The sequence below is a fragment of the Myotis yumanensis genome, unplaced genomic scaffold, assembly GCF_028538775.1.
Source record: "Myotis yumanensis isolate MYYU_CA2020_CCGP unplaced genomic scaffold, mMyoYum1.0.hap1 SCAF_7, whole genome shotgun sequence".
In the NCBI taxonomy this organism is placed as follows: domain Eukaryota; kingdom Metazoa; phylum Chordata; class Mammalia; order Chiroptera; family Vespertilionidae; genus Myotis; species Myotis yumanensis.
The window spans coordinates 30,210,291-30,227,732 of NW_027223758.1; positions in this window are offsets into that span (position 1 = coordinate 30,210,291).

Genomic DNA, 17,442 nt, shown 5'->3' on the forward strand with positions numbered 1-17,442 from the left:
GCATCCCTCTCACAATCCGGGACCACTGGCTCCTAACTGCTCTCCTGCCTGCCTGCCTGATCATCCCTAACCAATCTGCCTGCCTTCCTCATCGCCCCCAACCACTCTGCCTGCCTGCCTCATCGCCCCCAACCACTCTGCCTGCCTGCCTCATCGCCCCCAACCACTCTATCTGCCTACCTGATCACCCCTAACTGCTCACCTGCCTGCTTCATAGCCCCTAACTGCCTCTGCCAAGGGGCTTCATCTGGAAGGACACCTGGAAGGTCATTCTGCTGTCTGCTCGAATTAGCATATTATGCTTTTATTATTATAGATTATTATAGATATACTAGAGGCCCAGTGCGGTTAGGGTCCCTAGGCCTAGCCTGGCCTCCGTCGCATGGTCTCTGCCACCCAGGGACGCTCGGTGATGCTTGCAGCCCCTCTACTGCTCCGTGAGGCTCCCCCCGCCCCTTGACTGTTCCGAGAAGCTTGCTGCCACCCTTCGAAGCTCGCCGCTGGACGCTCTGCGAAACGCCCCCCACCCTGCCACTGCTTCGCAAAACTCCCTGGCCCCAAGACTGCTTCGCGAAACTTGCTGCTGCCCAGGTGACTGCTCCGCTAAGCTCATGGCCACCCCGTGAAGCACCCGCCACCACTGCTCAACAGTCCCCAGTCCAGGCCCCGCCGCCAGCTCCCCCTCATGGTAAGCAGCTTGGAGGCCAGGGACCGAGAGGTGCTCCATGCACTTCATGGTGACGGGTCACCGGTTCGGTCGTGATGGCACCTAGCTTTTTATATATATTAGGGTATATATATATATATATATATATATATATATATATATATATATATTTAAATATTTTTATTGATTTCAGAGAGGGGGGGAGAGGGAGAGAGAGAGAGATAGAAACATCAGTGATGAGAAGGAACCAATTGGCTGCCCCCTGCATGCCCCCTACTAGGGATTGAACCTGCAACCTGGGCATGTGCCCTTGACCAGAATTGAACCCAGGACCCTTCAGTCCACAGGCCAACACTCTATCCACTGAGCAAAACCAGTTAGGGCTAAAAATATATTTTTATTGGTTTCAGAGAGGATGGAAGAGGGAGAGAGATAGAAACATGAATGATGAGAATCACTGATTGGCTGCTTCTTGCATGAGCATCAAGCCTGCAACCTGGGCATGTGTCCTGACCAGGAATCAAACCATGACCTCCTGGTTCATAGGTCAACACTCAACCACTGAGCCACACTGGCCGGGGTATATATTTAAAATTTATTTTTATTTAAAATGTTTTTATTAATTTTATAGAGAGGTAGGGAAAAGGAGAGAGAGATAAAAACGCCAATGAGAGACAAACATTGATAGGCTACCTCCTGCATGCCCCCTACTGGGGGGTTGAGCCCCAAACCCAGGCATGTGCACTGACTGGGAAACGAACCAGTGACCTCTTGGTGTACGGGACAACGCTCAACCAACGGACCCACACTAGCGGGTGAGGAATTTTTAAAGAAAGAATTGTAGGAGAAACTATGGTGTGTGACAGGCAACGTGGGTCAGAGAAGAAAAGAAGATTTTGTAAGATGTTGCAAGTATCCCTTTTATAGTACTCAAGAAAATACTTAAACTTGAAACATTCGGAAATTACTTTTTGGTCGCTAGACTAGACCTCTTCTGTCGTCATCTCACCTGAGACTGGTCCTCTTGGATGATGGCTTTAGAAGTGTTACCACACAAGTAACAAACCCCCTTAGAGCAGCGTAAATAAGGAACACAGGGGCGTGTATGTCCTAGGATCTGGGGGCAGGGGAGCGCATCTGGGCTTCACAAGTGCCTGGAACAAGTGCCATCAGCCAGGGAGCTGTGGCCCTGGCCACTTTCTTCCCTCTGTTGCCACGTGGACTCTCCTCTCTGCTGCTCTCTGCATGTCTGTTACATTCTTCTCTTGTTGCAAACTGCCTTTTTAAAAAAAATTAAGGCTTTATTTTATTTATTTATTTTTAAAAATATATTTTTATTGATTTTAAGGAGGAAGAGAGGGAAGAAAGAGAGAGAGGAGAGAGAGAGAGAGAGAGGGAGAGAGAAGAAACATCAATGATGAGAGAGAATCGTTGATTGGCTGCCTTCTGCACGCCCCACACTGGGGATCGAGCCCACAACCCAGGCATGTGCCCCTGACTGGAATCGAACCCGGGAACCTTTAGTCCACAGGCTGATGCTCTATCCACTGAGCCAAAGTCTTGGCTAAGGCAAGACTTTATTTTTAAAACAGTTTTATAAAAACATTGAGCAGATAGTACAGAGTGTTCCTATCTATCTTTCCCATACAGTTTCCCTATTATTAACATCTTGGATTAGTGTGGTGTATTTGTTACAATTAATGAACCAATAGTGTTACCTTATTAGCTAAGGTCATAGTTTACGTTAAGGTTCACTCTTTGTGTTACACATCTATGGGGTTTTTTTATTTGTTTGTTTTTTTGAGAAGGGAAGGGAGAGGAAGAGACAGAGAGAAACATTGATGTGAGAGAGACGCATCGATTGGTTACCTCCTGCATGCACTCTGACCAGGGCTGGGGAACCTGCCACCGAGGTACGTGCCCTTGCCCGGAATCGAACCCAGGACCCTTCAGTCCTTGGGCCGACGCTCTATCCACTGACCCAAACCAGCTAGGGCCACATCTATGGGTTTTGACAAATATATATCATAGTTCACCATTACAGTACCATACAGAGTATTTCCACTGCCCTAAAAATCCTCTGTGGTCCACCTATTCATCCCTCTCCTCCTCAATTTCTGGCAGCCACTGATCTTTTTGCTGCCTCTAAAGTTGTGCCTTTTCCAGAATGTCAAACAGTAGGAATCGTACAGGATGTAGCCTTGTCAGATTGGCCTCTTTCACTTAGAAATCTGCATTCACGTTTCCTCCATGTCTTTTCATGGTTTTGATAGTTTATTTCTTTTTTTATTCCCGAATAATATTCCATTGCACGTATGTAACACAATGTATCCACTCACCTACTGAAGAACAACGTGGTTGCTTTCAGTTTTTTGGAAAGTATAAATAAAGCTGCTGTAAACATTCGTGTACAGGGCTTTGTGCAGACACAAGTTTTCAACTTAGCTGGGTGAATATCCAGAAGTATGGTTGCTGGGTTGTATGGGAAGACGAGGTTTAGCTGTGTTAGAAACCGCCAAACTGTCTTCCAAAGGGATTATACCATTTTGTGTTCCCATCAGCCAAGAATGAGAGTCCACACCCTGGTGAGCATTTGCTGCTGTCAGTGTTCTGGATTGTGACCATTCTAATGGGTGTGTGGTGGGATCTCATTGCTATTTTCATTTGTATTTCCCTAATGACATATGATGTGGAGCATCTTTTCCTATGCTTATCTGCCACCCGTATATCTTCTTTGGTGAGGTGTCTGTTCAGATCTTTTGCCCCTTTTTAATGGGGTTGTTTGATTTCTTATTGTTGGGTTTTAAGTGTTCTTTGTGTTTTTTTGGATACAAGTCCTTTATCAGATATGTGTTTTGCAAATATTTTCCCCCAGTCTGTGGTTGTTTTTCATACTCTTAAGAGTTTGTCTTTTGTTTTTTCTTCTCCTTGCATGTGATCATCTCACAGCTCCTGAATCTATTTGCCCTTCATTCCAGCTACAAGCAGGTGCCAAATAGGGTCTCTCATTTCCAGTTCCACATTTTTGGGAGAGATTATTATTTGACCAGTTTGGCGAAGTGGGGAATTAATTATGCCGGGATGGGGTGGTGGCATTCAGGTAGCCGGAAGGGAGGCTGGGAAATGTCACTCCAGCCCCTGCAGTACAAACAGGAAGCCAGGCTAGAAAGAGGTGGGAAGGGAGTGTCTACCTTCCATGGGCCCATAGGGGGTGGGGCCTGGGGGTAGGGGTGGGGTGGGGGACTTCTGATAGGGTATAACAGGGGCCCTCAAACTACGGCCTGCAGGCCACATGCAAATACAAATATTGTATTTGTTCCCGTTTTGTTTTTTTACTTCAAAATAAGATATGTGCAGTGTGCATAGGAATTTGTTCATAGTTTTTTTTTAAACTATAGTCCGGCCCTCCAACGGTCTGAGGGACAGTGAACTGGCACCCTGTTTAAAAAGTTTGAGGACCCCTGGGGTATAATATGTGTCGGTAAAGAAATTCAACCAGTACAGAATGGGACAAAGCAAAAAACACACACACACAATTCCCTACACCCAGTTCCACTTCTCAGAACTTTTTCCATTTTTAGCTATTCCAGAGTTTTAACTTCAGAGTATTAAATAATATGTTTGCCTCTGTTTCTCACTGTAGTAACTCAAGAGAGCGAGGGAGAGAGAGATTGAAACATCGATCAGCTGCCTCCTGCATGTTCCATACTGGGATGGAGCCTGCATCTCCGGCATGTGCCCTGACAGGGAATCAAACCACATGTCCTGACAGGGAATCGACAATTCTTGGTGCGTGGGACAAAGCTCAACAAGCTGAGCCACCCGCTGGGCCACACAGTACTTCTTGAGCCCCAGCTCTAGAGAAGGACAGTTAGCCCCTCCGTGCCATCTGACACCTTCCTTCCGCACCTCCTTCTAATTTCTGTTGGTTTTGTCTTTACATTCCCATGATCAAAGTTTATAACACTTATATGTTCTGCAATTATAATGAAATCTTCCATTCTTTAGCTTTAGTTTGATTCTGAAAACTGAAAACTAACCAATCATGATGATATAAACATTACTTACTGCAGAACCAAGTCATGAGAAAGCTCCAACTGAGATAGCCCCTCTGCTCCGGCAAGGGGAGTATTTGCTGTCTGAAACGTTAAGTTCAAGCGCAGTCTCTCTCTCTCTCTCTCTCTCTCTCTCTCTCTCTCTCTCTCTCTCTCTCTCTCTCTTTCTCTTCCCACAGTCTCTTTTCTTACACTCCGCTAATTGCTCAAAATCATGCCTCACAAGTGTTGGCTTCATATCGGGCCCCTGGAATAGATTTTGTTGTTTCTGGTTTTCTAATTGCCTTTCTTTTTCCTTTCTGAGAGAAGAAACAGATGTCACCTCCATTGTGTGGCCACAAGGGTCCACTCGTCATGCACACTTCCCCATGCCCGGCTCCTTGGTGCGTGTAGTGACGTGGGGTAGCTGCTGATGTGTTTACCCAGCATTCTTTTTGGGAACTGCTGCTCCCTTAGTCCAATTGTGTGACTTGGGTTGTTTTCCAGTTGCAGTGCCTTTGGGGTGGGCTTATACCCAAGGTCTGGCAGTTTACCTTGATGGTGACTCATCTGAGGTATAGACACACAACTGAGGCATGGATTAAGGGAGTCCGTCTATGGGATTTAATCAGTGGATATTGAGAGAGAGAAGCACCCACCCTTTTAGCTTCAGGTAAGGCTTGATCCAGGGGCTCCAATGATGTCATCAAGGATCCAGGGTCACTATATATCTTTCCTCTGCCCTCAATGTTGTCTTTATCCACTGGTTGTTTATGGTGGACTTCCAGCAGGAATGAGTTCTTCTTATGTCGCAAACGGGAGTGTTGGTTGTGGTTGCTAATCCCATCCAATCCAAAGGATTTGAGAATACTGCGGGGGTGGGGGTGGGGTTAGAGTATTTTATTTTATTTTATTCATTAAAAGAAGAGTGAATTCATTTTGAACACCCAAAACACAAATGTTCACACTCTTTTCTATTGTTTTTTTTTTTTTTTTAAATTTCAGTGATTCCATTTTAAATTCCCAAGGGTTACATCTTGCTTTATTTTCGTCACTGCCTCTTTTTGTTTTATGAATGTAATAGTATTAGACTATTCTTTCAATTCGTCTGTTCTTTCAATTATCTATTTCCTCTGGGATCAGTTTGTTCCCTTTTTGTTTAGCTTATTAAAGAGGCAGTGTAGCTGAGTAGTTCAGAGTATAATGCAAGAGACAAACTGCCTGAGTTCAGAGTCCATCTCTGGCCCCTCACTCGCTGTGCAAACCTCAGCCAAGTTATGTCACCTTTCTGTGACACAGTGTCCTGGAGAGTCAAAAGAACAATAGCTTCCAGCTCAGAGGGTCTTTTTTTTTTTTTTTTTTTTTTGAAATTTCTTTTGAGAGCCACATTTTTTAAACTTTTTTTATTTTTTTTTATTTTTTTATTTTTCGCTTAAAGTATTACAAAGGGTATTACATAAGTGTCCTTTTTTCCCCCCCGCCCTTGACAAGCCCCTGCCCTCCCTTACCCCCCAGTGTCTTATGTCCATTAGTTATGGTTATATGAGTGCATACAAGTCCTTCGGTTGATCTCTTACTCCCCTCCCTCCTGTCCCCCAACCCTCCCTGGCTTTCCCACTGCAGTTTGACAATCAGTTTGAGGCAGCTCTGCCACTGTATTTATTATTGTTCAAAAGTTTGTAATGGTCTTAATTATCCATGAAAGAGTGAGATCATGTGGTATTTTTCCTTCATTGACTGGCTTGTTTCACTTAGCATAATGCTCTCCAGTTCCATCCATGCTGTTGCAAATGGTAGGAGTTCCTTCTTTTTAACAGCAGCATAGTATTCCATCGTGTAGATGTACCACAGTTTTCTAATCCATTCATCTACTGATGGGCACTTAGGCTGTTTCCAGATCTTAGCTATGGTGAATTGTGCTGCTATGAACATAGGGGTGCATATATCCTTTCTAATTGGTGTTTCTGGTTTCTTGGGATATATTCCTAGAAGTGGGATCACAGGGTCAAATGGGAGTTCCATTTCCAATTTTTTGAGGAACCTCCATACTGCCTTCCATAGTGGCTGCACCAGTCTGCATTCCCACCAGCAGTGCACAAGTGTTCCTTTTTCTCCACATCCTCTCCAGCACTTGTCATTTGTTGATTTGTTGATGATGGCCATTCTGACAGGTGTGAGATGGTACCTCATTGTTGTCAGAGGGTCTTTAAATGAGTTAAACACCGCCAGGACTACAGAACCCAATAGCTATTTGCTATTCTTTTCTTAATCCTTCTCCTTTCCTTGTGTTCTTTATTGTTTTTATTTTTATTTTTTTCCAGCTGTCTGGTAATACCTGGTGACCAATTCATCTCTATGAATGAGGAGCGAGGCTGTTGCTATGGGCATCGATATAGAGTACTTCCTGTGCCCTGGACTGTTGGTAGTGGGGGGCACAGAGGTCCACATGGCTACTGCCATCCCTTCGAGGTGTGTTGCCCCCCTTAGAGAACCCACTGCTGTGCTCCATACCTGCTCCGGCCTCTGGGTCAGCTATCTCTCAGGCGTGCTTCGGCCATGGTTTCCTCTGCCCCCATTTGTCCCTCATTGCAATCAGCCCTTTCTCTCTCTTCCAGCAGTCAATCAAAATCCCTGGGCAGTTGATGTCCCCCACCTCCAGCCATCCTGCCCTCAGCCTATGGGCTTTTTTCCTTTTCCATTCTGTGCTTTTGGTGGCATTTGAGGGGCTAGGGGTGGTAGAGACATACATGTTCCCAGTCCACCATCTAGAACTGGAAGTCGGTGCAGTGGTTTAAAGGTGTCTAACTCAGTTCAACTCTGCACAGATGGGGCCCCTTGGGGCTGCAAACATTCACACTGGACACCCAGGGCCTGAACAGGAAGGAGAACGGGAGGACCCACAACTTGGGCCTTTTAATTTTCTTGTGAGGCCTCTGTGGGCCTTGGTGGGTCATCCCACAGACTGAAGGCTGGTTTGGGGAGAAGGATGGCCCTTCAGTCTCCCTAAGAACCCCAGAGCCCTCAAACTCAGGGAGCAGAGGAGAGCGAGCACTGCATGAACCAGGCAGGAGAGGCAGAGGGACAGACCACAGGCTGCTGGAGAGACTGAATGAGTGCAAATTTGTACTTTGGGTTAGACTGCACTTTGGGGGGAAGAGGGGAGCACGCCGTCAGTCACTCTCACTCTGCACTCACAGAGCTCATCTTATATTCCAGGCCCTGTGGGGAACACGTCACACAGCTGTCTGGAGGACTTTAGGTGCAGAGTGGTCGAGTGATCACACAGGGTGAATGTCTGCATTTGAACTCAGCTCTATGCAGGGCCCAGGGGCTTAACCACTGCACTGCGGAACTCCCACCTGCCCTGCACTGACCTTAGCAGCATCCAGAACGTCTCCCGTAGACTACCTTGCAATTGGGTCTGAAGATAAAGTTGAGGAAGCTGGGGATTCTGGCTCCCTCTGGGGGAGACAGGAGGTTCTGCAGAGAAGCTGTCAGCCTAGGGCTGGGATCCCTGTAGATTAAAAAATGAATGATAGAATTATGGTCTTGATTTCACCATATAAGGGCAGGGCTTTATCGCCCTCACCCCCCTTCTTAGTAATGATCCCCCCAATATTTAAGTGGGCACATCATCTATTGGAATCAAGGCATAAGGCCATGTGATACAGGCAGAAATAAAATGTGTAATTTAAGTAGTGACTGAATGAGTGGAAGTAGGTGTAGCTTTAAAAGATAGGGGTTTGTTCTTTCTTCCATACTGCTTTCTGGAATTCAGATATAATGGTTGGAAATGAAGCAGCCATCATGGACCATGAGTGGAAGTAGCTCTTTGAAGATGGCAGAGCAAAAAATTGAGAAGGGGTCTAGTTTCATGATGATTGAACCATTGCCATATTAGCCTTAGATGCCCACACTTACTCGAGGTATTGAGATATGCTTCTATTTTATTTAAACCACTGTTATTTTGAGTTTCTTTAGCCAAACCATGTGTGGTTTTCTTATTTGAAAAAATTATACTGATTAATTCCAGAACAAATGTAAAAAACTAACAAAATTTTACTCAGAATAAAACCATTAAGCCACTAAATGAAATAATTTATTCGCCAGATATCACTTCATACTCAAGATTTCACATATCCAGCACTGCTCTTTCTCAATTCTGAAAAGTTCTATTATCTTAAGATCGTAGGACAGATTTTGATCTGATACATTTAATTACAATGAGATGAAATTTCTGGGAGAAAATTACATGGGAGAGACCAAGATGGCGGCGTAGGTAAACACCGGAGACCGCTGCCACAAACAACCATTTCAAAAATACAACTAAAAGACGGAACGGACATCACCCAGAACCACAGGAAGGCTGGCTGAAGAGAGACTCTACAACTAGAAGGAAAGAGAACAGCAAACCGAGGCTCAGAGGCAGCGCAGTGTGGAAAATACAAAGGTACCGAGGTCCGCGCGCAAAGCGGGCTGGTGGCTGAGGGCGCGGTTGTCGTTTTCGGTTGGGAGTGAGTCTCAGACTCTGGGCTCCAGATCCGGGCGAGTCTCTAGGGACCCAGACTCAAACGGGAGAAGCGGGATTATCCGGCATCAGTTGGAACCTGAGGGCAGCTTTCTCTCCGAGGTTTGCAGCGGCTGCCGGGGTTCTGAGAAGCAGAGCCTCTGGGAACGGGACTGAGAGCGGCCATAACTGCTCCCTCCGCCCTCCCTGTTGATCCCGCCCCGCCCAAACCCTGCGCACAGCCATTTGCCAATCGCCTCAGGCAAAGGCTGGATTAGCGCCTCCCCAGAAGGCAGACGTTTTCCATACAGCTGATTCCTACAGCCAGTCGGCCTGGTGGTCAAATCCCTCTAGTGTTAACTACAACAATTAAGGCTTGGCTAGAACAAGACTGTGCACAAAGACCACAAGGGGGTGCACCAAGAAAGCATAAAAGATGCGGAGACAAAAAAACATGACAGAAATGGAGGATATGGAGCTAAGAATTGCAATTTTGAGGGCTTGCTATAAACTTGTGCAGAGCCTCACGAAAACTAATGAGACCCTCGATGCTATGATAAAGAAATTAGAAAGTAAGCATACACGGACTGAAATAAAGAATATTATACCAAATAGCAGACCAGAGGAGCACAAGAATCAAACCAAAGATTCGACAAAAAACACCCAACTGGAAAAGCAAAATGAAAAAAGAATCCGAAAGTGTGAAGATAGTGTAAGGAGCCTCTGGGACAGCTTCAAGCGCACTAATATCAGAATAATAGGGGTGCCAGAACATGAGAGGCAGCAAGATATTGAAAACCTATTTGAAGAAATAATGACAGAAAACTTCCCCCACCTGGTGAAAGAAATGGACTTACAGGTCCAAGAAGCGCAGAGAACCCCAAACAAAAGGAATCCAAAGAGGACCACACCAAGACACATCATAATTAAAATGCCAAGAGCAAAAGACAAAGAGAGAATCTTAAAAGCAGCAAGAGAAAGAGACTCAATTACCTACAAGGGAATACCCATACGACTGTCAGCTGATTTCTCAACAGACACTTTGCAGGCCAGAAGGGAATGGCAAGAAATATTCAAAGTACTGAATACCAAGAACCTACAACCAAGATTACTTTATCCAGCAAAGCTATCATTCAGAATTGAAGGTCAGATAAAGAGCTTCACAGATAAGGAAAAGCTAAAGGACTTCATCACCACTAAACCAATATTATACGAAATGCTGAAAGGTTTCCTTTAAGAAGAGGAAGAAGAAAAAGGTAAAGATACAAATTGTGAACAACAAACATGCATCTATCAACAAGTGAATCTAAGAATCAAGTGAATAAATAATCTGATGTACAGAATGAACTGGTGATTACAATGAATCAGGGACATAGAAGGGGAATGGACTGACTATTCTTGGGGGGGGGGGGGAAGGGGAATGGGAGATGCGGGAAGAGAATGGACAAAAATCGTACACCTATGGATGAGGACAGTGGGTGGGGAGTGACGGCGGAGGGTGGGGCGGGAACTGGGAGAAGGGGAGTTATGGGAAAAAAAGAGGAACAAATGTAATCAGAACAATAAAGATTTACTTTAAAAAAAAAAAAAATTTCTGGATATAGAAGTCCAAGATATGTTAGACTTTCCCCCCTGACCTTTATTCCTTCTATCTTACAACCTCCAAATAATATGGATACAGTGCAGATATGCAACTACTTTGAGCCACCTGCCTCAAGGTGGAAATGTCAGTTGTCTACTCTCACCCTCAGTTGGGCTTGGGATGCAACTGAGGGTGAGATACGGTAGAACAGGGACCCGCGTTGGGCAGGATGGTGGTTAGGATTGGGATTGGGGTTACTTTCATGTAATGGTAGATGTCAAAGTTGAGTGCCTACCATTTATGGCCAAAATTGTTGGGAGAATAGAATGAGTGGAATGATCATTGTTCTTTCTTTCTTTCCTTCTTTCTTTCTTTCTTTCTTTCTTTCTTTCTTTCTTTCTTTCTTTCTTTCTTTCTTTTTTAAGATAAGTTGTAGGTTCACAGCAAAATGAAGGAGAGATACGGAGACTTCCTATATGTCCTCTGCCCCCACACATGCATAGCCTTCCCTACTGTTGCTAATGAGCAACCACAGAATTCTCAGGGGCATCCAACAGTAAACACATATCTTCAGGTGGGCTCAGGTCTAGCGGACTTTGGTCGGGCCCAGCTGGGCTTCATTCCAGGCTGTGGGGTTGGTCTCACATGTCTGTCCTCTTTGGACCAGCGGGCCAGCTGGAGTATGCCCTTTGCATGGCAATGGCAGAAATGCAAGAGGGCAAGGCAAACTATGGGAGTATGTTTCAAGACGTTCTGTCATGCCCACTCACATCCTTTGGCCACATAAGTTTTGGCTAAGACCAAATCGATGGGTAAAGGAGTGTGCTTCGCTCACCATGAAGCTATGGGATAGATGAATGTGGTCTGCAGTAGAAGGGTTGGGAGTCTCTGGACCAACAAGCCTTATGTTGTGGTTGGAGGAGGAAGCAATGGGCTGAACCCAAGATGAGGAGTGATATAGGGGCTACAAAGAGGAGAGAGTGATAGAGACCTAAGTTCTGTGGGGCCCGAGGATTTCAGGATAGAATGTCAGGAGACATCTGCTTTGGATCCTGGGATCCATCCGATTCAGGGTTTCATGTCCTTTTTTTTTAATTTTAATTTTTATCAGCACATGAGGTTTTCCCATAGGATAGAGGGAGGCTGATCTGCCATGGCCGGGCTCCCTACCACTACAGATAGGCAGGGGCTGAGATGAAGTAAATTTAAGTTACAAAAACAAAGAAATGTGTTGTCCCTTGTATCCAGGATTGTTTGGAGCAATTAACATGTGTCCCATATGTCCAGTGCTTGGCACATAGTAGGCCCTCAGTAAAATGGGCTCCAGTGTTACAATGGTAACTCTCCTGTGCTAGGGTCTTTCCTTTTCTACCTCAGTGGGTGTCCCAGGTATCAGGGCCCCTGTGTTCCCTACAACTAGGACCTGCTTCTTGCGGGGGAGAGGGGGTTCCAGTATGGCATGGGGGTGCCGAGAGGCTCCCAAGGGGTCTGGAGAATCAACACCTCGGTCTGGGTGCCCTGGAAAGCTCCCCTTCCCCAGGCGATTTCTGTTGCCCATTTCAAAGCCAGTAGACGGCATTTGTGGGTTATCTGTCTCTCAGAGTTAAATGTTTGGGACTTCCCACTGATATAAAGATATTGTGCTCCCGGGATTGCCCAGCTGTACCCCGATCTCCCTGGGTTTGCCTCCTGCCCAGTTGTCAGGAGGAACAGTTTGCAGAAAGCTCCCCTCCACTCTCAGACTCCCTGAAAAGGCCAAGCGGCCCCAAAGAGAGGGGTGAGCAGATCCTCCATATCCCTCCACTGTGCCTGAGAGGAGGCTAGAGCGTGGCCCCGGATCCCACTTTCGCTTGCTCAAGTCCCTTGGTGCCCAGCCTGGCCGGGGGCCTTCCCCTGCCAAGTCTTTCCTGTCCTGGATTGCGAAAGGCCTGCAGCTGCCTCCCCGACCAGCCTCCGGGCTGGGCAGTACAGCTGAGGCTTTGGGAAAAGGAGAAGCAGCTCCCGAGGCCGGGTCTCCTCTCTCGGGGTGACAGAGCCCCGGGGGGCAGGCAGCACCGGAGCATCTGGCCCTCCTTCCTGTTCTCCTGGCCTGCGGTTCACCAGCCTTGCAGCCACTTCCCCGTGGAGCAGGTACTCCTGTCCCTGGGCCTGGAGGGCGAGTGGAGGGATGGGAGCGGGGCTGGGCTGAGGTTGGCTGGGGGTCATCTGGGTGTGAGAGCTGGATGCCAAATCAACCCAAGCCCAAGACACTAATCAAAGCTGCACTTCTAACCTAAACCCTTTCACAGCTCCAAATCTTCCCAACCCACATCCCATTCCCAGTCCCAGTCCCAATCCCAATCCCAGTCCCAATCGCAACCACCATCCTGCTCACCGCAGGTCCCGGATCCACCCTATCTCACCCTCCATTGCATCCTGACCCCAACCATTTACTAATCACCGGCCTTTACCCTCACCCCAAACCCATCACTCTCACCTCCATGTCAACCCTCCATTACATTCCAAATCACTGCCTAACCATCACCTTCACCCTAGCCCAACTGCAGCGCAACCTTCATCTTCCCCTCACTCTAAGCCCAGTCCAGTCCCCGTCATTTATCTCGGCTTCATTTATGTGAGCGCAGGATCCTAGCACAGTTCGGCAAAGTGCGGGGGATGGGTGCTCAGGCTGAAAGCATTTATAACCAGGTTAAAAGGTGAAATTTCTATTGCCCATTTCAAAGCCAGTAGATTGCATTTATGGGTTATATGTCTCTCAGAGTTAAATGTTTGGGACTTCCCACTGTTATGAAGATACTGTGCTCCCGGGATTGCCCAGCTGTACCCTGATCTCCTATCAGTGGGCAGACCACTCCAGCTGGCTGTGCCACCCCGTTTCCCTCCTTCCGCCGCCTGAGAGGGAAGTTGGGGAGAAGCCCTGGTCTGGGAAACAGAAACTGAATCCTGCTGAGCTGCCTGCGGTGAAACTGTTTTTACCTTTCCCCCCCAGGCTGGACTTGGCCTCTGGGATCAGAGGTCAGGCACTCAGCGTCCTAATCCACCCTCCTCAACTGTCCTGGGACACGTGGTCTCACAAGGACTTTACCTGCTCACTTGCTCCAGCACAGGCAGCAAGCATGGGTGCCCACCATGTGACAGGCCACCCCTCCTAACCCTGATGCAACCTCTACCATTTCTGGGTAGGAGTGAGGATTTAAAACTCTGCCTTCAGAGCACCCAAGACCTGGATGCAAAGATGGACCTCAGGAACTTCCTGAGGTCTGGGGAATAATACTCTCCCAAATGGTCGTTGCCTAAGGGTCAGGTTGTTTTAGAGCTGTGGTGCTCTCTGCCCCCCAATATACCCACCCCTCCCTTAAGACCCACAATCTTCCCTCTACCACCAGGGGGCGCTGGTACCAGGACACAGCTTAACCCAAGTCTTCAGTACCAGACTTTCTTTTTCTTTCTTTCTTTCTTTCTTTCTTTCTTTCTTTCTTTCTTTCTTTCTTTCTTTCTTTCTTTCTTTCTAATTCTTTATTGTTGAAAATATTACATATGTCCCCCCCCCCCCCAATTGGCCCCTTCCAGCTCCCCCCTGGCCCCAGGCCTTCACCACCCATTGTCTGTGTCCACGGGTTATGCATATATGCATACAAGGTCTTCGGTTGACTACCTCCCACCCACCCACCCTTCCCCCCCATCTTCCCTCTGAGATTCCTCACTCTGTTCCATGCTTCCATGTCTCTGGATCCACTCCGTTCATCAGTTTATTTTGTTACTTAGATTCCACATACAAATGAGATCATGTGATACTTGTCTTTCTCTGATTGACTTATTTCACTTAGCTTGATACTCTCCAGGTCCCTTCTCAGAGGGTAAGAGATTCTTCTTTTTTACTGCTGCATAGTATTCCATGGTATAAATGTACCACAGCTTTTGTATCCACTCATCTACTGATGGGCACTTGGGCTCTTCTCAGAGCTTAGCTATTGCAATGCCAGCCTTTCAAACAGAGACAAGGGTCTCCCGTCTGGGGTTCTTCTTGCCCTTCTTCTTTTCCAGAAAAGTTCTGTGGGCCGAGATTGATTTTTAGGCTGAGCTATTAAGATGGACTCTGGTGGCTGGGCTAAATTATAGGTGACATTTACATGATGTAACTTTGTGTAGTTCTAGAAAGAGTCCTCCTCTCAAACGTTCCAAAATCCCTGTTCCATTCTGGGAACAGTATGTTTAAAATCCCACCATTCATCCACCATTAGGTTCAGCATTGCCCTTTCCAGGGCCCCAGATGGGAACAGGAAGGGGAGCTGTGGATATCAGCAAGGCATGTGCATGTTGTCTCGCTGATGTCCTAGCTGTAGAAGATCTGACCCTGACATCCAGCGTGGCTGTGGGCTCCAGGGCCATACCTGCCCCCAACCATGCACAGTGGGCTGCCTTTCAGCCCAGCATCCAGGTCTTGGGGCCCAGTCTGACTCTGGGAAACAGAAACTGAATCCTGCAGAGCTGCTTACAGCTGGGCCAGCATGAGCCTTTCTTATGGCCGAAGACCAGGTGTGGGTATAGCTTCCTGGGACAGGAGCAGGCCTAGGATGGCCCAAAGAACTGAGGGCGAGCCAGGGGGTCTCAGAAAATGACCAGATCTGTCTGCTGGAGCAGCCGAAGCCAGGGGCTGGGTCTCCTGAGGAGCAGTGCTCTTCAGGGCCTTCCTTTGCCTTTGCTTTGATGTGCTCTCTGCAAGGACACCCTCTTCCTTTCACACTTGGCTGAGTTCTGTCTTGTCATCGTGACAGGCCATTCCGGCTTCACCCAGGCCCCGGGTGTCTGCTCAGCACTCCCAGGTGTGCCCCCTGGTAGCCACCAGAATCAGCTGGGCTGATGCACGGGGGCTGGGAATTGTCATGAGTTTCCTGTCCCCACTTCCAGCCTCTCCAGGCCCTTCCCCTCACTCTGCAGCATCAGCATTTAGGACCAGGGAGGACTGCAAAGTTGGCAACATGGGTTTTGTATGTGTGTGTGGTAAAATGGGCAAAACATAAAATGTACTGATTTAACCATTTTCAAGTGTACAATTCAGTGGCATTAAGTACATTCACAATATTGTGGAACCACCACTGTCTATTTCTAGAACCTTTTCATCATCCAAAACATACACTCTGTACCCATTACACATGAACTCCCCTCCCTGTAGCCCTTGGAAGTCTCTATTCTACTTTCTGTCTTTATGAATTTGCCTATTTTAGGTATCTCTTTAAGTGGAATCTTACAATATTTGGCCTTTTGATCTGGCTGACTTCACTGAGCATAATATTTTCAAGGTTCGCCCATGCTAGTGTGTCAGAATTTTATCCCTGCTTATGGCTATTTCATGGTTTTTTATCCATTCATCTGTTGATGGACACTTGGGTTGTTTTCACGTTTTGGCTATTGTGAATAGCACTGCTATGAACCTGGGAGACCCTGTTTTCACTCCACCCAGGAGCAGAGTTGCTGGATCAGGCGGTAATTTATGTCTGACTTTTTGAGGGACCACCAATAGTTTTCCACAGGGGCTGCACTATTTTACATTCCTACCAGCAGTGCACTGAGCTTCTAATTTCTCCATATCCTCTCCAACATTTATGTTCTGATTTTGTTTGTTTGTTAATAGCCATTCTGGTGAGTGTGAAGTGGTAGCTCATTGTGGGTGGTTGTTGTTTTTAATCCTATTTTAGAGGGAGAGAGAGGAAGGGAATGAAAGAGAGAGAGAGGAACACTGATCAGTTGCCTCCTGTATGCGCCCCAACAAGGGCTCGAAACCAAAACCTAGGTATGTGCCCTGACTGGGAATCGAACATGCAACCTTTTAGTGTACAGAACCACACTCCAACCAACTGAGCCACCCAGACAGGGTCATTGTGGTTTTGATTTGCATTTCCCTTATGACTAATGATGTTGAGCATCTTTTCATGGGCTTACTGGCCATTTTACATCATCTTTGAAGAGATGTCTATTCAAGTCCTTAGTCCATTTTAAAAATTTGGGTTGTTTAGAGTTTGTTGTTGAGCTGTATAGGAGCTCTTTATATATTCCAGATATTAATCCCTTATGTATGATTCTAACCCCGTGATTTGCAAATATTTTCTCACATTCTATGGTGTTTTTTTGTTTTTTTACTATCTTGCTAGCATCCTTTGATTCACAAAAGTTATTTTGATGAAGTTCAATTTATCTATATTTTCTTCTGTTGCTTGTACTTTTGCTGTCGTACTTAAGAAATCATAGCCTGATACTAGGTCATGAATCTTTTTATCCATGTTTTCCTCTAATAGTTTTATAGTTTTAGTTATATGTGTTTCTGCCCTCTCTCCTCTTCAGATTCATATCTCTGGCACCCCTAAGAACCCTCATCCTCACCAGGGGCACTCCATAGCAGAGGGCCCCTCTGCCTTCTTGTGCATTGTATACTATAGGCAATTAACTTATGCTTGTGGGGTGTGTGTGGTGCAGGGCCCTAGTCCCCCCCGCCCCCCCCCCCCCCCGCCCCCCGCCCCCCCGCCATTGCACCTAAACTTGCCCTGTCACCAACTCTCACCTCTCTCTCTGCATGTTGCTGCAAAGCCTGGGGGCTGCTCTGCAGGGCTGCAGGGCACATGTCTCCACTTTCAGGCTCTCACAAGATGCCAAGGAC